Genomic DNA, 12,126 nt, shown 5'->3' with positions numbered 1-12,126 from the left:
GATTAGAACAAATTACTGCTGTCCTTCAGCCTGAACTACTGAGAGACATAGGCCATAAAATTTCACACAAAATGTCTTCTATGAGTTTTCTTGATTATTATTTTTTTTTAAAAAGTGTTTAATTAAACACTTGAAATAAAGAAGTCATCTCTTGCCATCCCATGTGCATCTCTGAGCAGTCAGGGAATTTAGACTGCAGAAAGAATGTATTGTCCTTGAAGATGAAACAGTGTAGTGAGGAGGACGCATGCAGAAAAATGCCACTCCCCACCCTGCCTTCCTGGATTCAGGAAATACTGCAGCTGAACCACAAAAAGGATTTATTTACCCCCATGGAGGCTTCTACATCACTTCACTGGTTTCTGCATTTCACTGGCCAGAGTGAAGAAAGAGAGCAAGGGGTTCTCTCCTACACTCTCCTTTCCAGAGTTAAAGCATTTCTCTTTGCTGTTGCAGTCCTTTTGAAAGAGGCGTGCTCATACTCACACTGAATCCAAATTTCAACATCTCTTTTGTTGATCAAGAACAGATTAAATAACAACAACAGGTACAAGGGCCAAGAAGGAGTATTTGGACTTTTTTACATGCCATTAAACAAAACAAGGCCCACACAGCTTGGGAAGGAAGTCAAAGTGTGAGCTATGTATTACAGCCTAAAGGTTAAGTATATGGAACCCTATGAGGGCAAACCCCAGACACTAAGCACCTTGGAAGAAACAAGTCCCAGAGCCTCACATGTATTTCAGTGTATCTCAGCACTAAACTGAACAGTCCTCATTTTTGCACTTGTTTCTCATCTAAAGTCATTTTAAGTTCTGGCTTTTCCTCTGTTTCTCACCTTTTTGTTTCTTTGTTGTGAGGAAATAGAGATCTGATCAGATCAGTTTAAAAAGTACACCATTAAAAAGGAATTACTGCACCCTGTGGAAATGGCATGACAAAGTTTGAAATCTGTATTTGTATATAATTAGGTCAGGCCAGCTTACATTACATCACTGGAAGTTTGTCAGTTACTTCAGTAATAACATGTTAGTCTACATTATCATCATCTTTTTCTCCTCTTACTACCATCGTATTGGCAGTGCATGGACCTTTTAAACTACGCTCAAGCCCTGAAAAGGAAATATGAGCGTTTCCTTCCTCTTCTCCCCATTCTTAATTTCTTAAAGCTCAGACTTTTGATTACAAAGCCAGACTTTACTGAAAAGGTCCGCCTTCAAAGAGCTGAGTATTAACCTCAAATTGATTTATCATCTTGAATCTTTCCTTCACTACTAAATCTATTATCCCTTTCTCTTTTCTGGCATTACAGTGTGCTAGAGGAAAGAAAAGACCCTTGGTTGTCACCTGCCCAGGGCTGGGCTAGAATGCATATTTTTCATGGCCATATTCCAGTTTTCTGTATTTTGATGATAGAATTCTGGTTTATATCCCAAGTTCTCAAAGCACTTCTTTACCTCCCCAGACAGTAGTTTCATAGTGCAAGTAGAATAAGACAACATTTATGAGGCACTACTTCCTCTGACCAACACTACATTTTGACTACAGAACAACTGGACACCATGCTTTGAACTTCTAATTTTCATGAATACCATTCACTTTGTGACAAAAATTTCTCTTTCTGCATTTGTTAATCAACGTCTCCTGTTTTCCTAATAAGGCATTAAGATTTTTAGCACCATATTCTGGTCCTCCTCACATTTTAATATTATTTTCTTACCTATTTTCATAACACAATTCAACATTATCCATGCTGTCTTCTACCTCTTCCTATACACAAAAAAGTGGTGAAACCAAAAGGAAAAGAGTTCTTTGATGGATCATATTTAATCTCTTTCTTTGTATGCATTAAAAAAGACACATTTTTAGAAAAACTACCCCTCATTACACTAGTTTCACATAAGACATTTTGATCTGTGTTTCATGTTGAAGTGTAGCAAATAAGCAGCCACATAAAAATAGGAACTTAAGGAAAAAGCATGCCTTACCCTTTAAAATATTTGAACCAGTTCCTTCGCACCTACCACAAAACTGGAAATAAACTACTTGGTACCACTGCTATGTTTGAATACTGTACCTAAAATAAGAAATGGGACTAGGCCTGTTTATCCTTTAAAAAAATAAGTCCCCTTGAAAAAAACTTTAAATAATCTTTAACTAAACCAAATTAATTATAAATTACACAAATAATACATGTCTATTTCCTGTGAAAAGCCCCCTCCTAGAGAAAACATTCTAAATAAAAATCTGAATCATGGTATTTTCAAATCTTTCACTTCTTCATAAGGGATAATGGCTGATACTTCTAATGCTACATATAGAAAGTAATTTAAAGATACAAGAAGGAAAAAGGTGAGGCCTCTGGATCACGTAAGTATATTTTTTTTTAATTACAAAAACAAATAAATAGAGGTCCTAGCAAAAAAGCACCAAACTGCATGATGTAATAAGTCATGACCTACGCTATGAATCCTCCTATGAAATCTGAATTATAAAGGAAAGTCTTTTTTTCAGGTCCAAAACTACAACACATTCAAAATAGAGTTTAGTGCTAACACACGTTTTCCCTAGTGTCCAGCTGGCAAATGACAGCTACATCAAACATGCCATCACGTGGGTACGTTGTGGTGCTTAGGGACATGGTTTAGTGGTTGGACTTGGCAGTGCTAGGCTAATGGTTGGACTTGATGATCTTAAAGGTCTTTTCCAACCAAAATGATTCTATGATCATAAAACAATAGGAACAAGCTGTCTCCAAGAGAAAACTAACCAGTTAGGATTGCAAATGTATTCATAATTTTCAATTTTGCTTGGAAATGTTCTGGAAATTAATTCAGAGGAGGAAGCCCTTGTGGAACATGTTTTCATACATATACTTTACCTGCCTTATTATTTCCTACATTGGTAGAAATCTCAAAGCCATAATGATATTCTTTTAGACTAGGGAAAACAGATCTGGGAAGAACTTTGGAAATCATTGTGAGTCCTCCCCAAGAGTGGATCAACTATAGCACATACTACTCCACTATATATAATACTCTATAATACTCTACTACTGCAGATGCAGGTAGGAAATGTATAAAAACACTAAGGTAAAACCTACATTTGCAAGAAATGAGCATGATCTCCTACCAATCAAAGATGAAAAGAAAGCTCTGCAAAAGCTGGACAACATTTTTCATGCTTACTACTTAACTAAAGCAGTAAAACAGTATCAGTCAACCTTCAAAAACTGTCAGGAAGCAGCAAGAGCTGGCTGCTACCTAAAGGGATGGGGAGCCAGGTGTCAAGCTTGCCAGTAAGGGCAGTAAGGCAGGTGCCTTCACTGGCTGCCATCCCACTGCCACCGCAAGATGGAGTAGAGCGGATCCAGGAGCAGCAGTCAGGGTCAAACAAGAATCAAGATCAAGTCTGTGGTGACAAGGCACATCCAAAGGCAAGCCAAGAAGTCAGTCCATGCTCAGGGTGCAAATCAGCAGGGTCTGTAGCCAGGTACACACATGGCTGTGGCTGAGCTGGAGAAAGACATGCTCCCAAGTTAGCTCAAGCAGGGACTGAAGGCCCAGGGCTGAATTTAAATGGAGCTACTGGTCCCATAAGAAAAGATGTGGGGGGATGCCACCAGGGTGAGGCTGGTCAGGGCCATAAAGGCTGATTAGGGTAATCAGGGCCCTGAAAGTCTATGCCTATGCCAAAATTCACATTTCTAACCATGTGTATACAGGGCTAGCAATAATGGAAATCAACTAAGCAAAAGGAAGAAGGTAAGAGACTGTATCAGGCAGCAGATAAACCATCTTGAAATAGAGGTAACCTTGAGAAAGGAGCCAGTACTGCATACATTACACACACTATTTAGGGGACGGGAGTAGATCGGCATTCTTCCTAACAAAAGAAAGTAAATGCCAGACCAGGAGTCTCATACAGCTAGAGCACCAGAGCCAAGGACAATTCTGTAGCACAGGCACCTCTGTTCTCTGATGTCACAGAGGTACTGAACCAGAGCTTGCTTCAGATCCAAAAGAAGAAAGGCAAAAAATCTTAGAAGACTTGTATTCATGATCAAATTGTATTTTCTGTAGTTTACGGGAATACCAGGTTTCTCCTCTCTTCTTACAGAAAAAAATTAAAATAGCTGTTGCATTGCCAAAGAAAATGTGTCTCCTTGGCTGAAGACTTGAGATTTAATTGCAATACTGATCAAAACACAATGGATTAAGCACTCATCCTGAAACCAAATACAGGAAGAAAGATAAGAAAAATTTCCAAAGTAACTTCATTACACAACCCAGATACCTAAAGTGAGCAGAGAGAACTAATCTCATAGTAATATAACTTACGCTTCAGGCAGCAACCACATCCCAACTTTTCCCATCTAGTCACAAAACTCCTGAGCCAAAAGATCCAATTATTCCTTCCCAAAATCTCTTCAAGTTCTGTTTGATTTCGTCTTCCCAATTCACCACCTCTTCCAGTAAGATTGTCTGATCTAAGCATAGTATAGCATACAAACTGCCCCTAACTGCATTGTTAATTAAAAGAATTATCACTAGCCTAGGTCAAAATCTACCCTGTTTAGTAAACTAAAGGCTCATTTTTTATCACTGGGGGTCCATGCCAGGTCAAGAATGCACAGCACCAACAGATCAGTTACACTGCTGGTGCAAACCAGGTACAAATTAGAAGCATAGCTGCAGTGCAAGAACGAGGCTTCTCTTTCTCTGCAGTTGTATGCCACACAAAAAATGAATTAACTCTTTTTAATTAAAGAGAAACTGTGTATCTTTATTATCTCGATGAAAATAAAATTCTGGGGAAATCTGATTGTTTATATAATAGATTTTTTGATAGTTTATCTTATAAATGCGCTTGTTTTTAAAGTAATCATATTAAACATGTTGCCCATTAGAATCAAATGAACTGTCAGCATATGTGGAGTCTTCCAGCTGCCTGGACTCTGGACAGTGGTTCCAGGTGCTCAAAGTTTGGGAAGCGCATAGCCAGAGCAGATACCTGGATTTTACTCCATTTTTCTAGGTGTCTTTCAAACACACATGCCATTTACAAAGAAAAAATGGCCAGTTCTTGTGCATGGTTGATTTCTGCAACACAGGAAATTGGAAACACACAGCTTAAGATTATGTTAAATCTTGAGCTACGCCTTGTATATGAATTCTGAAAATTCATATGCAGCTCAAACTAGTTAAACCAAGGATCTTAAAAACATTGTGCATTCTTGCATCTCAAATATTTCACTTACTATAGGATCAGCAACTCATGAAACTGATAAATACTTGTATAAACAGCTGTAAGCCTCTGAGTACTAAGAGCATGTCCAGTATAATTTAACTTGAAATTTGTGTTCTTGAAACAGACAACTGAAACAAGGTCAGCACTGTCAAATCTTCTCATGGGACAAACGGCATGCCTAAATTCAGGAACACTTTACTATATAAGGAAGAGAGTCAAGCCCAAAATGAGTGCATAAAATAGTTCAATACTCTGAAAACATTTTTTTAAAAGTTAGATAGCATGCCATTTTATTTTTAAGCAGTTATGTAAAATTACTAGCTACACAGCTAAACCTACAGTATACAGTGCAAAATCTCTACCTAACAGCATGAAATCTGGAAATACTGTTTGCTGATAACAAGGTGTAAATAAATACGAACACTAAGAAAAATTCTTAAAAGGCCACATAGAATAAAGTAAGTGAGGAAGCATTCTCTACACACATTTTGAAAGACGCAAATGATGATGATTACTTTATCCCCATACTCAGACTGTCTACGTGGGTTAAAGCTAGCAATAACACCAGTTCTAATCTTAAAGGCCCGTAGGGAGACATAAAACTTGACTGTTTGAGAAACCTGGTTGTAAAAGCACATCTGTGCAGCCAACACCAATCAGAATTCCAACAAAAAGCAAGTGAACAAAACCAGAGAAAATTCCTTAAATGTGGAAAGGAGATTTCCTTCTGAAGATTTCCTGCACAGTTCCAAGTCTTTTCAATACAGTAACTTCGTATTTGTACGGATCATGTCTTAAATAATTTTCAGCTAATATTTCAGGGAAGACTTCCTCACAATGAAGTATTTATCAAGGAATATATCAATTAATTTTTATATACAGCTCCACATGCTAGCTTATGTTCAATGAAACAAGTAATGGTACTCACCAGTTAGCTATTTTCCCAGTGTAACAGCATTCATTATAACCCTGCCATTACATTGGTAGCATATTTAGTTTATGTTTGACTTGCCTTTTTCACATGTATTTTGCAAACCACCTATCACTGCTGATTTAGATATGCTGTCAAGGGATTACTATAAGCATAAAAACAGTTACAAAATTAAGAATTATATATATTTATGTAAAAAATTCTCCCATCTTTAACTTTGTTTCAAGTTTTTTGGAGGTTTTGTTTAACTTGCTCATTTTGCTGTGGATATTACTGTAAAAAAAGAGATGACTCTTGAAAGAAACGGAACTTAGTGGTACTTCCCATAGGAAAGAAACTCTGGCAAAAATAGTGTCACATAACAGCCAACATTATAATTACACTTTGGAAAGCTGGAGAGGTATTTCTCAAGGCATCACAAGGACACAATTATCCTATAATACAGATCTCCTGCTTATCCCAACAGAGCTATTACAACTTCCAGCAGTTAAAATAGAACTTCCCAGGAGGAATCGATGAACTTCATCAGAACACCCAGATTTCTACAGTGTCCTGGTCTAATGGATAAGGTCCAAATTGTTTGTGATAGGAATTCATCCAAGTGACTTTAACCCGAGGTTAGTGATTGCTTATTCAGAATCACCAATACACGCTAGCCAGGTAGCATTACAATCATGCTCTGATAGGAAAGAAAATGACATTTGTAAGGATTAGGATTCTTCTAAAGCTGCTGATCAAGCCAATTACTGATGACCTTAAAGCACTACAGATATTTCAAACTTCAACTCATCAGACAAATGAGATTTAAAAAAAAAAAAAAGAAAAAAAGAAGAAATCTAAAAAAAGACTATTATTATTTTGCTGTCTTCAACTGAGAAAGTTTCTGGTACCCAGGGGTGCGCACATTAGCAAGTAAGCTTGTGGTGTAACACAGAACTGAATTTTCTTTTACGCATTCTCATACATTCAAAGGTTAGTAGTCTAGCCATCAAGTCATCATTCATGCCAGCAGCCTGTCCATTAATTTTAAAAAAGAATTACTCAAAGCTATATAGCAACCCTATGACATGAGCTGGTGAAGGATAGTAAATATGACTAATAACCACAGCTACCGTGCTGATGTATTTGGAAACCACTTGCAGATCAAACTGAGAGCTTGCCATGATACTAGACAGCTGCATGGAGAATGTTATTTATTATTAATATTTGTCATCTGGAAAAAGTACACAGAGATACATAAATTCCGAAACTACAAATAAGCAAACAAAACCAGACACCTTTTCCAAACTGACAGTTTTATTTTGTCTATACAGGTGTGCAGATTTGTCATTACTTGGTTTAGAAGCAAGTTTACAGTTAAGTAAGGTCATTATATCCCTTTCCAAGCAAATACACCAAATAAACTGCAATGATAAGGTTTTCAGCATATGTTCTTACCCACATACAATAACAAATATCCAAATAATTTTTTGAACTGTTAAGTATAGAATCTTTTAATTTTTTGTGTCCTCAAGCCTGCAAAATAATAGTTTTACAGTGTCTTAGTTAATTTCTATTTAACCAGAAAACGTGGGATTGACTGAAGATTGTTTGCTTCTCTTTCAAATCTCAGTAACCACTTCTTTCATTTTTATAGTACCACAGATTTTTCCCTTTTTACTGAAAATGAGTGATAATTCTTCTCTCTTATGGAATGTTTCACATTAAAAAAACCTCACAGTGCAAATTTCTGTACAATATACTAGAATAGAAGCATATTTCATACAAAATATGTATTGTTTCAAATTTCTAATGCATTATGTGCAAGTAGATCAAGAGAGTATTTCAGTATACATGCTAAAATGTGATAGTAAATGACATTACACAAATTCAATCTGCCATGGACCACTGATGACTACTTATCCAAAACCAAAATACAGAAATATCTAGCATTGATTTATGAATTAAACTATTTATTATTAAGTATTATCATGGAAAGCTTATCTTAAAAAGTGGAAGTATTGAAGTATTATCTTAAAAAGGCTTTTAAAAATCTCATTCTTTAATTTTCCAAGTGCTCCTTTTACATCAAGCAGACTAATGTTAATCTAAATGTAGTATTATCTAGGTACTTTTTTTGCAGCTTTTCCAATCCTTCCCCTCCGTGTTCTCAGCTATCTTTCTCTGATGTCATTTTCAAGTAGACTCCTCTAATACCCATTATTAGTCCCTGTTTCCTCACGATCTCTTAGCTTGATTGTTACCATCAGATAACAAACAGCTAATTTGCCAGTATCTCGGAGGGAAATAAAAATTACTGCTTCTCCAACAAATATATGTAAACAGCCTGACTCCTTGGGGCATGGTCTTATAGGTAAATATTAACTTCAAATGTGAAACATTTAATCTAAGTACCACATATTGCTTATTTTTCTCTCATCTTCAATGTCTTTTGACATTTGCACAGTAGAAACCTACAGACACTAAAGAAAGTGTTTAGTAAAGACTGAATTTCAATTTGTAACCTTTATTTCTAGGAAGAACTGACCCTTTGCTTTTCTCTAAAAAACCCCAGTAACTACAAAGGATTCAAAGTCAAATACTATACTTAGTTTTACCTATTAAAGGAACTATTCTTATGCCCATATCTAGAAAATTGTCAATATATCTAAAAAGAAAGAAAAATTTCCTAGAAATCCCTATCAAAGATCGCTATCATATGTATTATTAGAAAGAGCATAATCAACTTTAAGAGTATTAAGAGATTACCAATTAGGTTCTTCAGTACATCTATCCTACTACCCTAATACTTTCAATCATTCCTTTAAATCCTGTTGCAGACTATATCCCCTTCATTGTAGAGAAAAATACAGTACACATATATAATTCCACATCTAGCCTTCATGCTATTCACTGCCAAGGTGGTTTGGCAAGCAGTGAAGATATTTCAAAGGAAAACATATAGGGCCTCACTCAGCCGTATTAATGCTCCTTTGCATTCCTCTTGCAATATTATACTGCCCATAAGGCTTATTTAAGTACAAGAACATCTTCATCAAGCAGGGCTTTCAAAATAAAGACCCATGTGGAGAATCCAACATCAGCACCAGTACTTAGTTTTCACCTTCACACAACAGCTGTATTACTAAAAGAACTTGTAGTTACAGGAGAACAGAAAGCGATGTATGAGTTTAGAATTGAAATAAAATATAACTTTCCCAACAAATTTTAAAATTAATAAAGTCGGCTGATGTCACCTGGTTATTTTGAACAAAAATAAATAAAAACCCCTACAGACTGAAATATATAAGCAAGCATCCCACAGCAGTACTGCAGACAGTAACTCTAGAGAAAGAATTTTTTTTTTTAATGGGCATAATAGATGGGAAGTGGGGACTGTTCAATATATGGCTGGGGAAAAAAAATAAAATACAACCAGCAACATTCAGACACCTCATCCCCACCAAATGTCTTCTCTAAGCATGTTTATGTTATGAATAGTCTAGCACATTAATTGGAAGAATATATAGGGTTTTAATCCAAAAGAGAGTAAACACCCATTATGCTTTATTTAACAGTCCTCTTACAAACTGAAAACAGCAAAGTTTGATCAGTTATAGTATGGTGCATCTTACACTAAAAGGACAAAGAAAATTGTCAGAACTATGGTTCTGGAAAAAAGTGCTGAAAGCAAAATATCCTCTTGCATTTATATATGTAACAAAAAGCAACTAAGAATGTGAAGCCAAACTCATCAGTGTAATTCCTAAAGCATGAGAAAAGACAGTAGGTAACAGCTGCTGTGCAATAATGACGGTTACTAGCTTATCAGACATGATCAGAGTTGACAACAGAAGAGTTTAGAAACATGATTTTAAGGTAGCTTTTTTTTAACTTTGGTTAAAAAACTTTAACTTTAGTAAGACTATAGAGAACATTTCTGTAAGAGTCAAACTTTTGAACATATTGCATGCTGGACACATCTTGGTCATAATTTGTACAGTATGTGTATAAGTGACAGATTCACCACCAATTTCTGAGCTGGAAGTTGCTTTTGAATTACTTTCAAGTTCAGAAAAGTGGACGGAATCATGTTAAAGAAATACAATAATTTTTACACAAAATTAAGTTCCAATGAATTTGCCGTAGAAGAGACTTGTTATGCAACACTTGAAACATTTCAAAATTCTGCATGTAATTCTGCTGTTCTGCCATAAATTCAATTAGGCTTTAGCATACCCCCATACATTAGCGTACTAATACTGCTATTAGCACTCACATCAATCACATGATGCTTAATCTGAACATACATGTGCTTAGTCTGTGGGGACACTCTAATATAGAAATTCCCAGGAATAAATTGAGCAAACAAACCTACCTATTTAAGGAGATTAAACCCAATACAATAGTAACAGAATAAACACATCACTTCTGAAACAGACTGATACTACTTTTTCCTATCTCTTGTCTCACACTTCTGCAAACACCATCTTAAGATTTTTAGACTAGTTCCCTATCATTTGATAGAACAGGCTATGAAGTCTTAAAAATACACCTAATTCTGTCTCCATTTGGAAAAAACACAGCAAAACTGAATTCTTGAAAATGAGCTTATAGTCTCTCTTTGTAGATCAGAAGCTGGCCAGGGAATAATCTTTGCCTTTACAACTAAAATTCCAATCAAGTCTGAGTTTAAACAGATATTCAGAAATATTTTTGAGAAAATAAAAATCTTAAACTTCGATCTGTGATTAATTCTACTTTCTTCTAATAATTGATGTCAAGGTCCTCCTTCCAACTTACGCATACACTCATCTCAACTGCTCTTTGGTGAACACTATACTGTTTAATAGCTATACATTATGCACAGAGCTTTCTTTAGTTGATTAAAACATGTGCTCATTACACCCATCAGCCATGGGAAAGCTGAAGAAAAAAACCCCTGAAATCATGATAATAAAGAACTACTTTAGCCTTCCAAAGGAAAGCATACTCAGGGATGCTCCATTTAACATGTAAACAGCAACAGATACAGCTATCAAACCCAAATATCACAGGACTTGATATTCTGTCAGCAGAGAGGCCAAATTGTGACCATCATCTGTATGGAGATTCAGCATTGGCCTTCACTTTGCTGGTGCTATTTCCAAATCTGCTTTTGGGGTTTCTTTGTTTTGTTTTGTTGGTTTGGGGTTTGGGTTGTTTTGGTTTTTTGGTTTGGAGAATGGCAAATGGACCTTTAGGGTCTATACCTTGTTCAACTACAGCTTGCTGACACACTGCTGAACAGCCACCTGTCAATGCACAGAGGATCTGACCAACTTGATGTATTCTGGCAACGTTTCTCATATCTTAAGCTGTCCTCTGGAATATCTGTTCTACATCTCAAAGTTCCTTTTCTATACATGTAAAAAAGGTTGACGTAACTTTGTAGAATTCAGTAGGCTGTAAGACTGGGCATAATGTTATACACCTGGATAGCCTGAACAAATACACAAAAGCCTTTAATTTTCTCAAGTCAACATTTCCAGAAAGAAAGGAGGACATATTTTAGAGGAAGAGATGAGGCCTGAACATACGGTAGCCATAACCACTGCAGTTAAGAGAGAAAGACTGTTAAGAAGGATAGGGTAGCTCATCCAATTTCTCCTCATGAATACATCTAAGACACACCATAGATACCACATAAGCAACCCAAAACATCACATGAATAACAAGCCTAAAGAAAAGGAGAAAGAGAAGGCCTTTTGCTAATTTTCTAGCTAGCAGCAAGCACAATATCCCCCTTTGGAAAGGGAGCTGGAGGCCAGTGGCAATAACAGAACAAATTAGCTTTATTGGCCTGGAAAGTTTATGATTAGCATGGGAGGTCTGAAGCCTGCTGATCACTAGAAAAATAACATTTCACTTCGATGCATGTCTATCAACTCTCACTATATTAAAATGTTTTCATTTCTAAATGTGTG

The 12,126-nt window shown here is 36.1% G+C and overlaps 1 protein-coding gene across 2 annotated transcripts in view; it reads right to left on the bottom strand.

Moving 5' to 3' along the window:
• The window catches only part of THSD4 (thrombospondin type 1 domain containing 4), a 354,361-nt gene that overhangs the window by 133,048 nt on the left and 209,187 nt on the right, over positions 1-12,126 (bottom strand). The window lies entirely within an intron of this gene.

The sequence above is a fragment of the Grus americana genome, chromosome 10 (assembly GCF_028858705.1).
Source record: "Grus americana isolate bGruAme1 chromosome 10, bGruAme1.mat, whole genome shotgun sequence".
Taxonomy (NCBI): domain Eukaryota; kingdom Metazoa; phylum Chordata; class Aves; order Gruiformes; family Gruidae; genus Grus; species Grus americana.
This window is presented reverse-complemented; position numbering and strand designations above follow the sequence as displayed.